This window comes from Corvus moneduloides, chromosome 1 (assembly GCF_009650955.1).
Source record: "Corvus moneduloides isolate bCorMon1 chromosome 1, bCorMon1.pri, whole genome shotgun sequence".
Lineage (NCBI taxonomy): Eukaryota > Metazoa > Chordata > Aves > Passeriformes > Corvidae > Corvus > Corvus moneduloides.
The window spans coordinates 133,656,467-133,677,696 of NC_045476.1; the positions used below are offsets into that span (position 1 = coordinate 133,656,467).

Genomic DNA, 21,230 nt, shown 5'->3' on the forward strand with positions numbered 1-21,230 from the left:
GTGTTGAAACCTAAGGCCAAATAGTCTTGCTAACCTACTCAGTAATTTCAAACATGTCTCATATAAACTGCTATTCATGGAACATTTACAGCTACAGATGGCTTGCAGTCAGGAATAGTTTTCCTGTGAATTTTCTTATTCCAAGGGATTTATTTCATCTTGTCCTGTGCCAGCTGGGTGCAGTAAAGAACAGTTAGTTACCCACTGCTCTTTATCCTTCTAACCACTGTGTGTGGGACTCTCCTGCTTTTGTTAGCAATGATGAAGAGTAAACAGTGTTCCTTTGGACCCCATCCCCATGCCCATCCTTTTATACTGGATAATGGATTGGGCTAGTGCCTGTTTGTTAATGTAGCTCTTTGCACCAGCTCTCGCTCTGCCAGTTTTGTGGTGCCTGTAGCCAAGCAGTTATGACCCCATATTATGCAAGACAGCTCTAGCTTGCACTGGCCATAAATCCCACTACTCTGGCAGTTTGCAGCATTGGGCAGTTCCAGAAAAGCTTACAGGACCAAATGGCTGTTCATCATCAACAACAAAACAAGAGCAGAGGAGATTAATAATGCCAATCTTGCCCCTCAACTATATATGTGTGTATGCATTGAGTAGCAAGGGTGACATTTTCTCCCTAGTTATTGCTAATTATCATCTAAAGAGTCCATCAGGGAGTATGAGAGACACATTTGGCTTCAAGAACAGGCTGATGGTTGCTTAAATCACAGCCTAGATGTACTTGCTTGAGAGTTTTACCTTACTTCCTGCCATTGTCTCTGTCCAGTAATGAGTTACATGCTACACAACTGTCTACACCTGCCTTATCTGGTGCAGGATATCCTCCTAATCATGTGCAGTCCATCTGCACTCTGTTGTCTTCAGCTGTGATTCTGTGGCCTGCAAACAGGTTGGAAACACAACTTTAAAGCTTAAGATCTGAAAAAGTGCATTAGCTGTATTTCTCATGTTTAATGTAGGATAAAGTAACATATTTCTAAGTTTAATATCAAAGTTGGTTTTGGTTTTTTTTGTTTTGTTTCAAAGTTACACTTGGTGCAGAGCTGGGTGCTGAGCTGGGTGCTGTTGATGATGATGACATTTCATGCAACCCGCATTGGGACTTACAGTGGAAGGAAGCACAACAGTCCAAGAGTCTCCATCTTAGTTCTAACTCAGGTAATTTCATAGAGAAAAAAGGACTTGAGAGGTCTTGTCAAGAACAAGCAGTGTGCCTGTGATGGTTGCTAGGAATTTTTAGGTGCTCTTTGCCCCCTTTTCCTTCCTGAATAGCACATGTAATGAAAACTGAAAATGAGAGAACCTTGTCAAAAATAAACTATTTTTGAATGCTTTTCTGAACCTGGGCTTGAACAGTCTTTCTGTTGAATAGCAAAGGTACCAGTTTTCCTTTCATTTCATGCCTTTAAATACTGTAGAGATATTTTTGTGAGAGCTCTGGTTTTGCTGAGAAATGTTGTGCAGTGCAAAATTCTTCATTGCACTTGTAATGTCCTTCTGTCTTGGGCTACCTGTAAAGTCCCCTGACAGCTAAGGATCAGAAGGAAATTATGAGTTTCAGCTGTTAACAGCTGTCATTTTTTGTGTATGTAAATGCTAATAACATTCTACCCCAGGGGTGGATGAATCTCTCCTCCCAAATTTGTCACAGGTTTTCATTCACCTAGCAGAGAAACAGAACATTCTTTTTTTTCCCCATTTCACAAGGGTGATTTTTCATGTGGATCAACTATGTGTTATTTTCACTGAGACAGTTGGGATATTTTTATCTCTAAATAACTTTTTACATCTCCAGTTTTTCCAGTATGATTTTCTTTGCTTATTCATAGTTTTTGAAAGGGCTGGTTCTCATTACTGATGGATAAGTGTGCATTCCAGCTCAATACGAAATAGTTGGGTGGAGAGAACAGCTGTTGATACTTTCATAATAATTTAGAAAGTCAGTGGGTTGTAGCTACAAAACAGATGAGCCAGATTGTGCACCTTAACCACGCTGAGGTTGAATTTACGTTTAACCAGTTTTGTTCCCTTACACAAAGAACATTACTGCATGAATAGTTCCACAGATCAGTGGAAGTACTTGTAGAACACAGTGCTGTCGATAGGAAGCTGGCAGAACCTCATTCTTTTCTCTGAAATTTCCACCTGCCTCTACTGAGCTAGTTTTTCTCCCTTCAGTAAAGGTACTCTGAACTATTGGAGCTGTGCTCCAGTTCAGCTGATAACAGTAGGCACTTTTTTGTAAGTGGTGTGTTATATGGCAGAGATTACTGTTCTTGGTCTGTAGGCAGCTATGTTAACCCATAGTTTAGAACCACACACTATCTCCTTCTCTTCCCCCCCGCCAGTACTAAATACAGCAGAGAATTCCTGGTGCCCTAAGACCATAATTAGCAGGGCGTGTGTGTCTTTTGTGTCCAGGTTCTCTTTTTTCCCTTGTTAAATGTGGCTGCATTTCTCCCTGAACTGCAAGGAAACATAACTTCTGTGTTGAAGAGCTAATCCCTGCTCTTCCCTAAATAGCTACATTTACTGATCCATGGAAACAAAATAAGAGCAGAAAGGAAGCATTATAGAATCCTATTTTTTTTTTGGGCAGAGCATCCCACAGAGCAACACTCCTCAGTGTTCATGACAAGTGGCCTTCATTGCCACACAAAAGTTTATGCCATTGGTAAACCTTTCTGCAGCTCATTTGATTGCTATTGAATTTTCCTTTCTTACCTGTCTGTGCATTCCTATATTTCTAAAGAGTGTGACAGAAATAAATGAAATTAACTAAACAAAAGAAATAGTTTTGACAGAAACACGAGATTCGCATTGCTAATCTAAACTGATTGATTTCTTTGAATTTATGTTTTGGTAAGACTCTTGTTTTTATAGAAACAGATTTACTAGAACAGGGATTCATGGCATTTAAGAACATTTTCTAAACTGGCAGCTACTGGAGCAGCAGAACTTTCCAGAATTGTGTGTATTTACAGGCCTGATTGCCTGAGAACAAGAGACCTCTCTTGATGAAATGTCATGACCTTTCCACATCAATTTGTCATTGTTAACTTTCTGACATGCTGATATTAGCCTTTAAGAACAAGAGGTGACATTGCCTTGTAGTTTTAAAACATTTAGTCTTGCCTACAAAAGCTTAAATGGTCAAAAGGATACTTTGATTACAAATAATAGAAAAAAAAAATCCTTAATGCTTAATCTCTGCTCTTTAATTACAAACCATTGTCTATAAAGTAGTAGAAAAGATCAAGATTAAAACTTCCAGAAATTTTATTTTACTGCCTTCAACTCCTGGTCACTGTTTTATGTGGAGTTACCTCTGTCAAAAATCCCCTTTCTGTCAGATCTTTCTCTCTAGCCTGAGATGATTTATGATACTGTCCAACTTGGTGCCTGAATGGTTGTGGAAGTGTAAATGATAATATGCTAACTTTATTCCATTACTTTCATTGCTATTGATTCAGTTAGTTTTTCTTCTGTGTTGGCATAAAGATGGTCTGTTTCAATATGTGAAAACCATAGGAATTGATTTCTTGCATTTTTCTTTTGATTAAAAGTTTGTAACATTTTCAGAAGCAATAGCCTTTAATAAAACAAAAAGCTTCCCAACTAGTTGTACAGGGAAATACAATTCAGATTAGTTTAATCCTTTATAAACTAGTGTATGGCCACTTCTTAAATGTAAGTTTCTGCAGTTTTTATCATGTTTGATTCATACATGTATTACTTCACATTAGGCTACAGTGAATTACCATCAGCACATTTTACTTGTCTAGATTATAGCCTCTTAAATATAATTTATGTCCTGATAATGAACATATGGATTTATAGAACCCTGAAGCACTACCCCTTAATCCAGATTTTTTTTGTCTTAGTTGAACCTTTTGCTCTATGCACATCTGTAGCTCTCTTCTCCTATCCTATTTGTCACTTTGGTAGATTCACCTTTTGGCAGGGCAGAGCTCTACAAAGGCAGATGCAGCATCCTGCACCTGGGGAAGCATAACTAGTACAGGCTGGGGGCTGACCTGCTGGAAAGCAGCTCTGTGGAGAAGGACCTGGGGTCCTGCTGGACAACAAGCTGTCCATGAGCCAGCAGTGTGTCCTTGTGGCCAGGAAGGCCAGTGGTATCCTGGGGTGCATTAGGAAGAGCATTGTCAGCAGGTCAAAGGAGGTGATCCTGCCCCTCTACTCAGTCCTGGTGAGACCTCAGGTGGAGTGCTGTGTGCAGTTCTGGGCTCCTCAGTTCAAGAAAGATGAGGAACTGCTGGAGAGGATCCAGTGGAGGGCTACGATGATGATTAGAAGCATGTCTGTGATGAGAAAAGGCTGAATGAACTGATTCTGTCTAGCCTGTAAAAGACAGAGGGCAAGCAATACATCATTTATCAATACATGCACATATCCTAAGGGTAGATGTCAAAAGGATGGTGTCAGACTCTTTTCCAAGTGGACGTGGGCACAAACTGAAACACAGGAAGTGCCTTCTGAATATGAGAAAAAACTTTTTTAATGTGAGGGTGACAGAGCACTGGAACAGGCTACCCAGAGAAGTTCCAGAAATTCTCTGGAAGAATTCAAAACCTGCCTGGACATGATTCTCTGCAACCTGCTCCAGTGCTTGACCTGTGGCATTGAACTTGATGATCCCCAGAGGTCCCTTTCAACCCCAACTCTTTTGCTATTCGGTGGTTCTGCGAATATATTCAGAACCTGAAATTGATCAAACACTGGCAGATTGTTTATTGTCACTAAAATATCTGTAAAAGTTGTTTAACCACTGTAGTTGTCACAACAGAGGATTGACTTTTCATCCCAATGCACTGTGTATTGTCAGCAATGCTGGTATGTTCATATCTCTGTGTGGAGATATCTTTGCTTCCTGAGAAATCAGGGTGTTGGAGATGGATGCATATTAAAACACTTGCTAATATATGCTATCAAGAGCAAAATAATTAAAAGGTGAACAGAGAGGCACACTCTTCTCATAGCAGGAGGATATTATCTAGGCATGTTCTGGTGATGACATCATCTGTTACATGATATGGAAATGACCAGGAGAAATTCTCTGCTCAGGAGCACTGGCATGGAGCTGTGACTTCCACAGGATGACAGCAGGAGCTTTGTTCTGTAAAGATTTCAGGGAATCTTGTGCGAGCATTAAGTGCTTACAGGAAGAAATGGTATTAGCAAATGTTAAAACACGTCAGGACTTGCAGGAAGATTATAAAAGATGCCAAAACAAAATGGGAACAAAGAAATTACCTGCTTTGCAAAATTTTGTGTCTTATTTGTGTGAACAAAGTACCTTCTTATTTTTCCCTCCCCCCACCCCACAGAAAATGTGTCATTGGTAATTTTGTATGTCTACAAGCACACAGACTTTTAAAATAGAAATGATACCTGGAGTACATATAGCAGAAGAAAACATACAGAGAAATTAACCCTACTAGAGGAAGAGAGTAGTATATACAAATAAAAGTCAATAAATATAAAAAAGATTGAGTGCATTACAATGTGATTTACTTTGCATTCCATAATCAAAGCCAATAATTCCTACTTCCACTATATTTATAGTAGATATTTCTTCTTCTGTAGATTTTTGTTGCACTGGAAGTGAATTAATCTCAAACTCTATTTTTTTTAGCTTCCCCATATCTACATTTTAAGCATGAGGGTATTTTATATCATTTTACACAGGTCTTATCACAGTTATAGGTTTGAGAGGTTACAAAGATCATTGAAACCTATGGGGTACCCTCAGTGAAAATGTAATGGTAAAGCCTGTGCCTTTTTCTTTGCCCTCTTTGGGAGAACTATTATACTGAGTGATAATCTTACAACTGCATCTCATGTGTTGTTTACAATATAAATGACACTGAAATTCAGGCAATTAAAACTAACTCTTTACAGAGCCAGAGATGCAAACAGCAAGTTGAAGCAGCACAAAATCCATCAGTGCTAGACATTTTTTTTTTCTGCCTTTCTGAGTGAAGTTGATTCTCACTTTCAACAGGCTGTGAAAACATTCCAATTAAATATTTTTTTAAATTGTGAAGCCTTCAGGAGTACAGCACTGAAAGGTGCCATTTGAATCTTTGCATTCAATTCCCCACAGTCACAAGTACTTTAAAAACAGAAGGCATATGAGAAGCCACCAAACACTTTTCTGGGTATCTCCTAAGAAATATCTGATCTTCAGCGTACAAGGCTGAAAAATGGTGCATTGTGAGTCCACTCTGCACTTTAGACACAAATCAATTCCTCTTAGTCCTCTTAGAACTCAGGGCTCTGCTCTACAAGACTGTTGTATTATTTTTCTTATGTCAGATGGAAACTGTAGGGAAAATAGTATTTTCTTTGGTTATTTTTATTATAAGGTTGCAATAATAATTGTAAGCATTGTAGACAGTGGTGGAATCCTGTATTATGGAGCTGTGGGAAGCTGTGTCCTTTAGTTTTTCTGTTTTATAGCAGTATCATGTGTCAAAAAATACTGAGCCAAAAATATGTAAGACCAAGAATTTTGCAGCCTGATACCTAGCCTTGTCCTAGCGGAATATTGACCCAGTAAATACATAAGCTTTAGGAAGAGCAACTGAATATGGTCCAGGACATGACAGGACACCCCACTAGCCCAGAGCTTAGCACTTTTCTCTGACAGGTAGGAGATTTTAGCTTAGTTTGCTGCTATCTTAGCAAAAGTAGGAGAAAAGTTGAACATCTACTTTTAGATGAACATTTGGGTTGCTGAACTGCTGGTATAAAGACTGGCATTCTTCTTTCTTGGGAGCTGTAGTCAAAAAGAGGAAGTGATTATCTCAGTGAGGAGGTTCATGCTTTCAAATCCTCAGCAGGAGATGACTCCTTCCTGTACAGAGATTTGTATTCAAAACCTGTAGAAAAGCAAGGGTCTCCAGATCCCCATCTCCTACAGTGAACATCTATGTACAGTGCACTAGCCTTGTGGATCCCATGCTAAGACTCCAGATTGATGTTAACATTTTCCAAGTGTTAATACCAGTTTAAAAAAAATCATCTCTGCTTACATCCAGCTAATCATTCTTTTCACTTTACTCATTCATCTGGCATCCCTCTTCAGCTCTATTTATGTCACTCTCTGTGTGAAAGTGTAAATGGTTAAACGAATGGGAACTTCTTAGATGAGTTTTGCCTCTAACAAAATTACCATGAACAGGAGCCATAGGCACCTTGTTCTTCCTCTGTAACAGAGAAAGCCATGAATGATGTGAGAAGATGGGGCTGGAACTGTGAAGCTGAGCCTGATTCCTGCATGAAGAACAAGAACTATCAGTAACAATAAATATACTGGGAATGGGAATTTTTACCCCTCTACTTGCTTTTGCAGCAGTGACATGATCTAACTTAGCACATTTTGTAGTGAGTATGTAGAGAAGCCTGGAATATTTTCTGTTGTAAAAAAAAGCAAAATTATTCAATATGAAGAACTTGTGTCCGCATGTAGTTCCATGCAAATGGAATTTTCTACTGCATCCCATTGTCTTCATATGAATGTGAATCATGTAAGTAGGACTCGTGACTTTGTGTCTGAGTGCATGTTACCATCTAAGGTCTTATTCTATACCATTACATTAATTTACATAGGAGAAAAGAATGCTGTTGTTCAAGCTGAATAAGAAAATTTGCTTTTTAATTTGTATAGAACTATAAATAAGCAAAATAAAGTTACATGCCTTGTGTGGTATCTTTTTGATGCAGGATCCATGTATTTTTAATGAATATGACTAAAGAAAAAGCAAGCATGGTCTTGCACATCTTATGAGTCATGGTTTAAACAGTTATAATTTCTAACTTATTTTGGGACTTGACATCTAAACATTGGATTTAGCAATCCAAATTCTGTCGTCCAGTGTTTTAAATTCCTACTAACTGGAGCAAGGAAAGAAATTTGTTTTACCTTGCTTTTAAGTTTGTTTCCTTTACAGGTTATTTGCTTTACAGATTAAATTTTTTAAGGTTTCAGTTATTTCATTTTAGATTTCAAGTTCTAACTGCTGTTATGGATAAGATAATTATACTAGAACCTGACTGTAATGAAAAAGATGTAGGGTGATAGTCCCACATGATAAATGAATATTTTGGTTTCAATGTTTAGTTCTCAGTAAAGAAAAGGTCCTCCATTATGTCTGTCACTCTGAATGCCAGCCTGCAGTATCTCATGTACATGTCAAATTATGCTGCATGGATGAACTCTGGGGATTAGAGACACAGAAGAGCTTCTTTACAGATTCTGTTTTGCAATCCCTAATCTGAAACATTTGATCTCCTCTCTTACTGTTTGTGCTCATCTTTAAAACTATTAGAATTTGCATATCCTTTTCATGGAAAAATTACCTGCAACAGGTAAGCAAGGCATTTATCCTTTGTGGGTGGAATAATGCTTTCATATGTATTATATGGGCCTTAGTAAGTTTAACAATATTCCTACTACTAGAGACTTGAATTGAGCCTTGCAAAACTGGATTAAGTTCTATGTACGCTTTGTGTTTACACTTTCAGCAACATAATTAGTTTCCTTCTGTTATTACCTCTTTATCCTATATTTATGCTGTGTTTTACATTTTTTTTATTGTTAGGAAGAAAAAGGAGGAGGAGAGAGTGAGACAGACTACAGTTGTTTGCCCATGCTCTTAACAATGTGGGACTAGGGTTACATCAGAGTAATGTATCATTGTGGGAACAAATGCTAAACTAGTTGAACAGTGAGGTGAAAATCAAAGTTTACAATTAGAAAAGCCTCCAGGCCTTTTTTCTTGATTTCTAAAGTGAAGACAGAAAAAAAACCTACAAAAACGACCTTTCATGCCACTGTTGTAATGCCAGGTGTTGATGGCTTAGTTTGCAAAGATATCAAAGACCAGAATGCCTTGCCACAAGACTCTGCTTAGTGAAATTCATAGCAGATTTCTGGCATGGGATCCAGGTTGAATACATTTCTGCAAAGCAGGAACATGTGATTCTGCAAAGCAGGAACATGTGATTCTGCAGCCTGAGCTTCACAGCACTTCACTGGGCAGCAGAATGTTGTGAAGAGCCTGACCATCTGTGGGGAAAAGGGATAACACTGTGCCCTCTGTAAGCAGTAGGATGAGCTGTGACCTCACAGTGTCCACTTCCATTCTCAAAAAGGGGTGAGGGAGCTCTTCTAATAAGCAGTCAGCACCAGACCACTGTCCAGCTGCGTAGGCTTGGAGCAGACTTTGTGTTACCAGATTTCCCTAAGTTCAGTGACTGTCAGCGTTTTTGAAGAGCAAACGGGACAGGGAGCCCAGGCAGATGTTCCAGGAGCCTTTTTATTATTTTATTCCAGCATCAGTCTCACATACAGTGTTGAGACACAAGAGATGGTACAAGGCTCACGTCGTCACAGGCAGCCAAAGATTTCCCTGTTACAGGCATTCTCAAAGGCTTTTTAGCCAATAGTATGCTTCTAAAGTTTACAGACAACTGTTTTAACCAAACTTCAGTAACACACGTATATCTGTTGCACACAATACTTGCTTGTTATGCCTTATATAATAATGCACAATATTCCATTGTTAAGATTGAACTTATCTATCTTGCTAAGCATATTTTCTGCAACTTCAAGACCCATCTCAGCCAAACCTAAAAACTCTAACCATTGCTTTAGTGTCCTTGCTTGCTATATCATTGTATCTTCTTCTATCTTCAAGCTTTCTCAGCCAGAGCTGATTCCTAAGTTCTTTGGCTTTGTTTCTGAAGCCTGCTTTTTTCTCACACCTAAGACCCTTTCCATTTTTTGTGTTTCCCACAAGTGACCACTGCCCAACATTTTTGGGTTGTTACTTTTTTTTAATGGGACATTCAAAAATCTCCAGAGAGAAATACTGCTGTCATTCATGAAATGTGGAAATAAAAAGTTGGAACAGGCTATAAAATTCTGGCTTGACTCTGAGAAAATATGCATATTAAGGGAATGCATTATTGAAGATATATTTACTTTGAAAGAGTTTTACTTAGGTAAACCATAAGCTTAAAATAAATCAAAGAAAGATTATAATAGCAGCTGAGGATAATTCAGTTAGAACTGTATAAAAACCCTAATTCTTGACAGTCTTGTTATTTGACATTATTTTCTTCCCTGGAGTTTTCTCTTCCAAGAAAATCCTCTAAAAACCTGAAAAAATAGTAAGATGAAGTAACAGCAGCCAACTATGTCCCCAGCAAAAATTTTTCCTTCACTATCATCTCGATATTGAGAAAATTATTCTTCATTTATGATTATACTATTTGCCTTCTGTTGTTTGCAGTCACTCATTATTCCTTGTGGTAGAGACAGACAAGTAGCCGATGTTTCTGCCTTTGATATTATGCCATTACTAATGTTAATCACAACATTTTCTAATATCCTTGGGCTTATTCTAATATGAAATTGCAAACACTGAATATTATCTCTCCATCTAGCTTGTGTGGAGTGACGCTACCCACTCTGAAGGATATACTCTAACTGGAGTTTAAGCACACAAATTTGGATGGAGAAATGGCCACTCTGAGTCCAGGATGAAATACAGATTGCATGGAATTATCAAATGCCTTTCCTAATTTTTATTCATAAGCTTCTACAAAAGCAGTACCAGAAATTTAAAGGTTTCATGAAAGAGCTCAACCTCCACCCCTTGCCCTGAAACTTCTGCTGGCAGTGGATTAAGTGCAGCAGAAACAAATACCAGAATCTTCATCCAAAAGTCTGCATGTGTGACAGGGAAATTGGAGTTCTTGTGAGAGGAAGAATAATGACATCCTTTGATATTTGTAAAAAAGAGTAGAACTACAGTCTGATAAAGAGACATTAGATCTTTTTTTTAAAACGTGTGTGTTGGGAATGGTTATCTGGAAAAACACCTACTTACAACAAAGACTTATATTTCCAAGAAGAAGAACTCTGACTCTAAAAGGATCCAGAAAATAGGGTATGTATACCCAGATAAGCTCTATTTCAAACAAAACTGAGAACTATTGACCAAAGAAAACTGTTAATATCAAGGTCCTAGAATCGCTTTGAGAATGCTCTAAGATGTTGCCAGAAGAGACTCAGTATATACACTATTATTAAAGTCACCATTACAACAAAGAAAAATGTATAGAGTATATTGGTCTAAACAAGTCAGTGCAGGACTAGGTGACCTCACAGCATTGCAGATGTTAAGAAGTCATGCTTTTTTACAGAGAAAACAGTGCATTTTTCAACATACAATAAAAACAGTATTACTAAAAGTTATATTTGTTTAGTAAAGAACAAAATGTGTCTCTCAAAATACTTAGGACCTGCTTTCACAATGGCTTGACTTTCTCAGGAGCTGCATCATATAGGTCCTTTGAAAATAAGCCTCTGAGTTATCCATTTAAAGTAAAAAAGAGAAATGTATTACCAGATGTTTTTATGTTCATGATTATTCCCCATTCTCACTCTTTTGAGACATAGCATATTCTGAAACCAAAATCTCTATGATAAAAAGAATTCCTCTCTGATAGAATGTAAACAGATAAAGTGAATTTGGTATACCCATAAAAAGCATGGAAAAGGAATTCATAGGAAATCTTAAGGAAGGAATCTGTCACTACACCAGCATGACTCAATTTGTTGTTGCTATTCTATCCTAATTTTTAGTTAATTTAAAAATGAGTGATTAGAACATAATCTGTAGGAGTGAAAACACTAATATCTATTTGCTGCTTCTAACCAACAAAACTTCCAGCACTTGTCTAGCTGGTACAGTTAAAATCCTGAGAACTCAAGATATTTGTAAGCTGGCTTCAATGTTAATATGAATAAAGATGGGGCATGATTATCATAAATATTTCTTGCTAAGATACAAAGCATAAAAGGAATAGATAAACTGTGGTTAGTGTTGGCAACTTTGAACTAGTATTTATAGCAAATACATTTGTTATTTTACCTAGTCTGTCCATATCCAGGAAAAAATACCTGAAAAAACCCTGCTTGGTTTCTGCTTCTAAAGCTTGAAGGAAACAAACAAGGGGCAATCTTGGCTTCTAGTTTTATTAGTAGTTGAACATATGAGAAATATAACTCTAGGTGACAGAAAGTATTTAGGTGTTCCAAAAAGACAATGTAGTCAAATTAATGAGTTGAAATAGCATGTGAACAGAGTCATGTGAATAAATACAGACTGTATTTAAACTAAGATAAATATTCCATCCACAAGGCTGCAATAGAAAAAAAAAAAAAGAGACATTGTTACCTTCCATAGCTGTGAGTTCTGACCTGCAAAGGCTTTCTGACTCTGAAGTCAATGCAAGTGCTTGTTTATAGGCAATGCAATTAAGCTATGATTTGCCCCATGGCAACTGCCTGACTGTATGGGAAGGATCCATCCTCCATTGATGGATTTTAAAGAATTGAAGGACACTAATAAATATTCTTCAGGAGAACAAGCACCGTTGCTGGTCACACTCCAACAAAATTTGGTGAGGACTCTGCTGTGTATACAAAGAGCTTCTACCTCCCACTGCACTTGATGCAAATGGAACCAGAACCTTCCTTTGCCAAAGATGCTCATGGCTGGAATGAGCGAGTGTTTCACTGGATAAAAAACTGGCTGGTTGACAGCAGCTGAACATGATCCAGCTGTGCCCAGGTGGCCAAGAATGCCAATGGCATCCTGGCCTGTGTCTGCAATAGTATGGGCTTGATGATCTCAGAGGTCTTTTCCAACCTAATTGATTCTGTGATTCTGTGGCCAGCAGGAGGAATTGGCTTCAAGTTGTACCAGGAGAGGTTTAGACTGGATATTAGGAAAAATTCTTTCAACTGACAGGGTTTTTGAGCATTGGAATAGGCTGCCCAACAAAGTCTCCATCTCTGGAGCTGTTCAAAATACTCATAGATGTAGCACTTAGGGACATGGTTTAGTGGTGGGCTTGGCAGTATTAGGTTAATAGTTGTACTCAGTGATATTAGAGACCTTTTCCAACCTAAATGCATCTGTGATTCTATATGATGGTCATTGTTGCCATCCAGCACCTCCTCACAAGACAGACAGGTCATGATCTCAAGGGGTGTGAGCTTTTGTAGTTGCTTTGGAAACAGCAGCAAAAGTGAAGATTCCCCTTAGATATTTATTTTCCACCAGTGCAGGTATAATTTACATACATGTTTAAACAAATATAGCTATGGGCAAGAGTAAATGTGTAACAGGAAGACAACCAAAAAGTAATGTCATTATTGCAAAAGATAAAAGTAACACGTCACCCAGCTGCTTAGTGAAACCTAGCCTTGCTAGACTACTCTGGTTACATTTAACAACTCCTAAGTGATTATGAATTGAGCGGTTAAAAAAAAAGTAAAAATAATGTGTCCTTAGATTTCTTAATAATTGCATTATTATTGCTAAAATTTAACAGTGAAAGATATTCCTAGACAGCTCAAAAATTGATGAGGAATTAAGAGATATGGTATCTTTCTACAGGTCAGAGTAAACATCATTGTCAGCATGAAAACCTTTAGAAGGGTGGAAATGCATCGATACATAACTTCTGCCCTGTGGGGATAGCGTGAGAGAAAAATTCAAATGTAGCTTCAAAAGTCAGGGATGAAAAGTTTAAAATACCTTAACCTTCTAGTGTTAATTGTGGGGTTGTTCATAATACACTGTTCTGGGCACTCCACTTAAAGTTGTTTTGCAACTGACTCATTGGAGAAAGCTTATTCATTCATCAGAGAATAATTCAGCATGAAAACTTCTCGTACTGATCATACTTTTGCTGAAGCTATGGTGTTGGGGTTCCTCCCCCCTGGCGTGGGGTCCGGGGAGAGGGGGACCCTGGGGTGGAGGCACAGGGTTTCCCTACTCCCTGGTCAGCCTCGTTCCCCATTGGTTGTTTTGTGTTCCCCTGCCCAGCAAGGACCCTTGGGTCCCGTGATTGCAGCAGTTCCTCGGCAGATCCCGGCCATGCGGCTGAAAAATAAACATCGCTCTGAAAACATCTATCAAGAATCGGTCCTTATATTTCTTTTCCACAGGCCTCGCTGTATATACGTGTTGTAGGAATCCCCACTACAACACTATGGCATGCCCTGAGGGAACTTTCAGTGGTTTCCTTCCCCAGGACAGAGGCTGTAATTTTGATGGTGCTGGCAGCCCTGTAAAGAGCTGTGTGTGGATGATCTCCTCATGGTCATAAAAAGAAAAACATCTGAATTTCCAACTGATGGGAACTGAAATTCAGTTATATAGATCCAAAGGACTCCTGTTTCTTCTTCCATGTGCAAATGAGCAAAGAAGGAGAGTTAGTGGGTGGATCACATGATACTTGTCCTAGAAAGGAAAGAAATGGAAGCCAGCACAGGGTTTCTGCAGATTAAGTGAAAAGCTGTCAACTTCACAATGAATTTATGAATCAAAATGTGTATTTCTTGGCCCATTATTTTACTGAAGTTGTAAAATCATGTACTTCCCCTTTCCAGGATTACATGCAAAATACAGCTGATTCAAAATCTAGCGTACTATTTCTTTTTTGTGAAGGAATATGGATAAAAATTAAGCAAATTACCTGGATATTCCCATTAGGTAGAAACAGATATATTTACTGTCAGCTGGAGATATTTTAGGGAACACAGAGAGTTTCAAAACTAAGTTTTCATTTGTATGTACATATTGTTATTTGTGTAACTAAAAGCCTAATTATGTTGCTAGAAATTCATTTGCTGGAACACAGACAGGATGTGTTGTACTCATACTGAACATGCCTGGTTTTGAAGTCTTCTGCTGGCTTACACAACCGCAGAATTTTATAGGTCTTGGACCAATATTAGAAAAATTGCCTTGAAATCCTCTTCTCCACTCCCTCATCTCTCTTCCTCAAATCAGCAACAGATTTTCCGTTTTTTATGTCTAGAAAGTAGATGTTGTGAAGTATTCCCACATTCACAATCTGATGCCATTTAAGACTGAAATCCCTTAAAAGAGTTCTGCCTCTGCTAAACCAATTTTTTTTTATAATTGGCTCAAAGGCTGAGCCAAGTGATTTGCTCCATGCTCCCCATCTTCCACATAACCAAGGGAATAAATTCAGAAACATTACTGAAATATGATAGTTGCACATTTTATTAGAAAGCAATATACTCCAGAATCCTGAATTACTCTAATGTTTGTCATTCAGGAAACTATTCTTCCTTGTATTCCATCACAGTTAACTGAAGAATACAAAAAACTGGCCAGACTTTCTTACAACAAAAAAATTTAATACAGTAAAAAGCAGGTAGAATTTAAATTGCACTGTGGATTTGAGAGAGACATTTAGAATTTAGCATACTGCATCAGCTTTTAAGACTTAGGTAACCTTATTTTAGCATTTATTTATATTAAGATTCTTAACTATTTCTTCTCTGCTTGGCTCTGAAAGTGGAAGCCCAATGCTAACAGACCATCAAAATACTGTGACAGAGATGCTGGAAACTTAATCTCAAATGATGCATAAGGACAGGGACTAGAAAGATATTTTTCATAATTTACTATTGTAAATCACATTGGTCCAAACTCTTAAAACAAAATACACAAATATTTGACAGTCCCAAAAGCTACCTTAAATAAAAGAAAGCTATTCCTAGGGTAGGCTGCAATACAGTTATATTTTTCTGCTTCAAAATCTTGAACTGCTCTCTTAGTAACCTTTTTGCTGCTGTGCCACTAGGCCATAAAAAAGAAAGATAGTTTTATATAGAAAGGTTCTTGCTCAACTTCTGGGACAATAAAAAAGGAGGTCATAGGTGATAATTCTATTCATGTTGCCTTGTTTATGTCATGAATCTTTTTTTTTTTTTTTTTAATTTCATATAAACCCACTGATTAAAAACATCAAACCCATGCAATTTAGCTTGCATTCAAGTGACTGTAATAAAATCCAGACTTCTGCTTTCTCTAGGATTGATCAGCTCTAACCTGAACTGAGCAAAACATTTAAATACTTTTCTTACAAGGTCTATTTATTTCAGAGGACGCTAAAGTACACATTTGCTCAGTTCTTTTGATCTTCATTGCACAGATGGAAACAAACCTAGATATGTATGTAGGAACATGCACAAGCTGTTCTGCTGGAGAAGGTTTTGTGTGCCTTGGGGTCTTTGAGAACCCTTTGTCCTGTTCTCAGGGGAGCAGCTGTAATACCTGGCACAGCATTCTAACCATACTCAAATTCACCAGTCTTTTTTTACTTCAGGAGGGGAGCAAGAAAAAATACTGAATACTGATTCCTAAAGCAATGATATCTTTCATTTCCAGAATAAAGGGACAATGTGGGTATATGTGAGATGGTTTCTTAACTGTTACGATAGCAAAAATGCCTTCTCTGTGGTGAAAGTTTTAACACTGATCTAAAAAATCAAATACCTCGGAGACTAAAATGCCAGCTTGTTTGTTAATTTTACAAAGAAACAGCTCTGTTTTTCTTTAATAAAAATTGATACATGCCTGTAGTTCTTTTGCCTATAAATAAAAATTTTATAAGCTACAATAAGAGTTTTGATGAGAATCATGGTTAGATTTAGGCCATTCTTCAATACAGTTTTCTAGCCTGCATATCCAGGACAAGACAGATATTGTCAAACAATATCTGGATGACTGCGGCATCCAGAGGAGATATACTGTTATCTGTGATCCTGAGACATCATCCCATGAATTATTACTTATTTTATCAGAAGCAGTTCCCTCATCCTTGGATATAATATAAATAAAAGCTTTAATAAGGCCAATGGAACAATCAGAGGCTGCTGTTTCTGAGATGACAATATTGTCCTGTAACACTTCCATGACCTCCTTCCCTTGCTATGCTCTCCTGGTACAAGAGTAATGCTCACACTGGTCAAGTGCCACACTCAGCTTCTGGAAAGTAAGAAGAAACCTTTTCCTGGCAGCAAAGTAAAAATGCCAAATGCCATGAAAATAGTTAAAAAAAGAGATATTTCTGACACTTTTTACACTGGGTACCTGCTCTACTCTTTTAAGTAGCATTCACATTTGACAAAACCCCCAACTTATATGTGAGAGGTAATGAAGCAGAAAAATGAGGTAACCTAAAACCCTATAGAAGTAATCCTTTCCTTGGCCCAAACTGATAGTGCTGGAGGTGTCTCTGTTTTTCAGTGTGGACTGATGAGACCTCTGTAACATGATAGAAAATGCTGCATAGCATCACAGTCACAAATTTGGCATAGCAGGATTTAAACTGAGGGGCTATGGGGAAACTTGACTCCTCAGAACAAAATTGCTGCGGAGAAGTATTTCTCACCATGGTGAGTCTGGTGGCAGAGCTTAAGGAAGAAGTGGAAAGGCTAAGGAGTATTAGGGAGAAGAAAAGAGAAATAGACTGTTTGAGTTACACCCTTCCAACCCTGAGAGAAGCTCAGCAGGAGTCAAAGGAGCCCCTCTCCTCTTGCCATCTGGCAGAAGGAGGAGACCCAATAGATGGAAGGGAATGTAAATGGGTCCCTAGTACGGGAGGTAAAATAATCCCCTCCCAACCCCCATCAGCTTCCCAGGTGTCCTTAAGAATAGGTACAAGGCCTTGGATCCAGAGGGTTGGACAGATGACACTAGAGAAAAAAAGTCTGTCTGGAAGTTCTCCCAGTGCACTCTGTCTGTCAGACAGATCACAGCCTAAGGTATTAAGAGGAAAAGAAGGGCAGTCGTAGTAGGTGACTCCCTTCTGAGGGGAACTGAGGACCCCGTATGTTGACCAGACCCTTCCACAGGAAGTCTGCTGGCTCCCTGGGGCCCTGGTATGGGATATTACCAGGACACTCCCTGAACTATTTCAGCCTTCTGATTATTACCCAGGATGCTGACTCAGAGAGTACCTTGGGAAACAGCCCTTAAAAACCAAGGAGTGCAGGAAGGATGGACATACTTAAAGAAAGAAAGCTTGGGGGCTCAGGAACAGGCTGTCCCTATGGGGCAAAAGATGAGAGAGTTCGAGCATAAGGGAAGCCAACTTCTCACCTTTACTGTAGGCAATTAGAGCTGCCACAAATCTGGTACCTTCTCATTACACTGAAGTCCAAAGTGGGGGGTGGAAAGGCAGAGGAGGATTTTTAAAAATGTTTTTCAGGTTAGGATATCACATAAACAAGGACTGGAATATAAATGAGAATTTCCAGGCTGGGAGTAGTGAAAAGCCCTATGGATCCTGTGCAGGCCTGACTGGCCCTCTTTCTGGTTTTGATACTGTGCTGCCAGGTTTTTGGCAGCTACTCTACACAGCAAAAATAACAATAAAACCAGAACCCAAAACTCATAAACTACAGAGTCTCCTGTATAAGAACAAGGACAAAGTGACCTTAGATGACACTCTAGGTGTCAACAGTCAGGCAGAGGGATTGGATTTATTTTTTAATTTGGATTGAAAAAGATCTAAACCAGACAAAAATATAATATATTACAGTAATTTTTATTTTCTAAAGTGCCCTTCACTCATGGTATCTCAAATGGCTCAGGGAAAAAGATTCAGAAATAAACTAATTAACTAAGTAAATAGATAAATTTGTTCCAGCAGAGACTTCTGGAGATCTAGATTTTCCCTGTAAAACAGTGATCCTGGGAATGGTACAAATTCTTGTTAGCCAGCTGCTTTCAGCAAACAGAGATGAATCCTCCCTTGCAGCACTCAGAACAACACTGGGCTTTTCCCTGGCCAGGCCACCGTTGCAGCTTCCAATTTTTGGAAATCTTTGGAATAGATTCAAATTTCCAAAATTCTCTGGAATACTGTCACTTTCATGATAAGAAATGGTCTGCATGAGCACAGCCTTAAAAACTGTCTGCCTTTGGGGAACACTCTTGCTACTCTTGCTTGCAAATAAAATTGATGCATTAAGATATGAGGTCTAATCTGGTGATATTTTGTGAGGGGCTTTGCTTTTGTATGGCTCATTCTACATCTGTTTGCCTGGAATGAATGGCACATCTGACCTTTTTACTTTCAACTGTAAACCAAAAGCCATTTGCTGTGTTCCCATGTGTTCCCATTTGCATTTAATTTGCAATTTCTGATGAAATTTTGTGAGGCCTGGTCTGCAGAAATCAGCACCTGGGTCACTGAGCCATAACACTGAAGGGTCATCAGCCGCGGTAAGGAGCATCAAAATTAAAATAGCTTCTTTGTGCCCACTTCCCACACCTACAGCCTCTCAGGAATAAGCAGGATGATGAGAAGGACTTGAGAATGTTGGTGGATGAGAGACTGGACATGACCCAACAATGAGCACTCACTGTCCTGGCTGCATTCAAAACAGCATGGGTAGAAGGGTGAGCAAGGGGATCCTGGCCCTCTGCTCTGCTCTGGTGAGTTCCTACATGGAGTGCTGCACCCAGCTCTGGGGTTCTCAACATAAGAAGAACATTAACCTTTTGGAGTCAGGAGAGTCCAGAGGAGGGGCACCATGATGATTAGAGGGATGAAGCGCCTCTCCTATGAGGAAAAGATTGTTCAGCCTGAAGAAGAGAAGGCTTCAGGGTGACCTAATTGAGGCCTTTCAGTACCTGAAGGGAGCCTTCAAGAAAGATGAAGAGAGAATTTTTACAAGGGCCTGTAGTGACAGGAAAGGCTTTAAACTGAGAGTAGGTTTAGATCAGATACTAGGGAGAAACTCTCTTCTGTGAGGGTGGTGAGGCATCGGAACAGGCTACCCAGAGAAATTATGGGTGCCCCAACTCTGGGAGTGTTCAAGGTCAGGCTGGATGGGGCTTTGGGAAACCTGGTCTAGTGGAAGGTGTCCCTGCCCATGGCTGGGGGTTGGAACTAAGTGATCTTTAATGACTCTTCCAGCTAAAGTCATTCTATGATTCTATGATTTAATTGTATGATAAGGTAACCAATGGAAGTGGCTTTGACAAAAGTTATAGGTCGAGATTAAAAGGTGGACTAGATTTTTTCTGCAAAATATCTGGATTTTTTTCTGTTTTGTCCAGCAGAATATTGTGAATGGGCCTCAAAATGGAAGAAAAAGCTGCTATATATTGAGGAAGAGGGATGAAAAGGTTTCATATAGAAAAGAATGTGACCTACCAGGAACATGTATAATGCTCTATGACAGGAAGACACACGTTCTTTGAAGTCACTGATGTTGCATCCACTTGCCTGGTGACTGTGTTTCCAGAAATTCACTTTTACAGCTAAATCAAATGTTTGGTAAATGTGTCCAGACTGTAAACATATTGTGCTGACAAAGATAACAGAAATTTGCATCAAAGCAGCTCAGTCACAAGCTGTGTGTAAAACCAGATAGCCTAAAGCCAACCCTTTTCCAAATTTTTAGTGTCTGGACAAAGTTTGCAGCCTTCAACAGCTGCTCCAGCTGCTCTTTGTTGGTTTAAAATTTTGAAGTATACCATAGTACATGGGGTAAAACACTATAATCACATTTTTTTCTCAGAGTTTTCTCATGGGTTGCCTTCAGATGTTCCTATAAATGAACAGTGTTTTTCAAGTCTTGTTCCTCTAGACAATCCCATTCTATACCTATGTTTATTGATGCATTCATGTACTGGAAGGGAAGTGGCTTATAACCACAATTGTGCACCATCTGGGAAGTGTACAGCCTGGGTAAACCAGCAGCAGATTTCTTCTGCTTGCAGCTGCACAACCCAGTGAAATTTAGGCTCTCTCCTTGAAGCCCAGCTCCTCCTAGTGTTTGCCAGAGACTTGACATGCTCAAAAGGGACAAAGGAAGGTCGAGGGAAGGCAGCCTACCCGCAGAGATGTGGGCATGTCTGACCTCTTTCAGAAAGCCTTCAAGCCTGTGTGGTCTCACCGTGTGTTAAAAATTACCAATGGAGCAGCCTAGTAAAATACAGGTGTGCCAAATACTCCTCATAGCAGGTAATATGATGAAAAAGTTTGGACTTCCAAAGACATAAATATGCATCAGGTCCCTAAACACAAAGTCATAAGAAACCAAAATACAATAGCTTCTTTTTAAGACAATTATAAGGCAGAAGGCCATATTCAGAGGATGTAAACATCAGGAGAACCTAGTTCAAGTTGTCATGGGACCTCACAGAAATTCAGGCTTTGTCTGGGGGGAAGCAGGGATCCTGGACTGCCCCACAAACCTGTCCAAGGGGCTCCCTGAGGGCTGAATGAAGGATGGGGAGCAGCACAGGGCTTGTCACTGCAGCCCCAACTGCACC

The 21,230-nt window shown here is 39.0% G+C and overlaps 1 long non-coding RNA gene across 1 annotated transcript; it reads left to right on the forward strand.

The window, feature by feature from the left end:
• Nucleotides 1–1,042: 1,042 nt before the first annotated feature.
• On the forward strand, nt 1,043–10,978 carry LOC116453038. The gene is made up of 2 exons (XR_004243657.1): nt 1,043–1,170; nt 10,489–10,978. It is a non-coding gene; the product is annotated as an uncharacterized LOC116453038 (long non-coding RNA).
• Nucleotides 10,979–21,230: the final 10,252 nt, after the last annotated feature.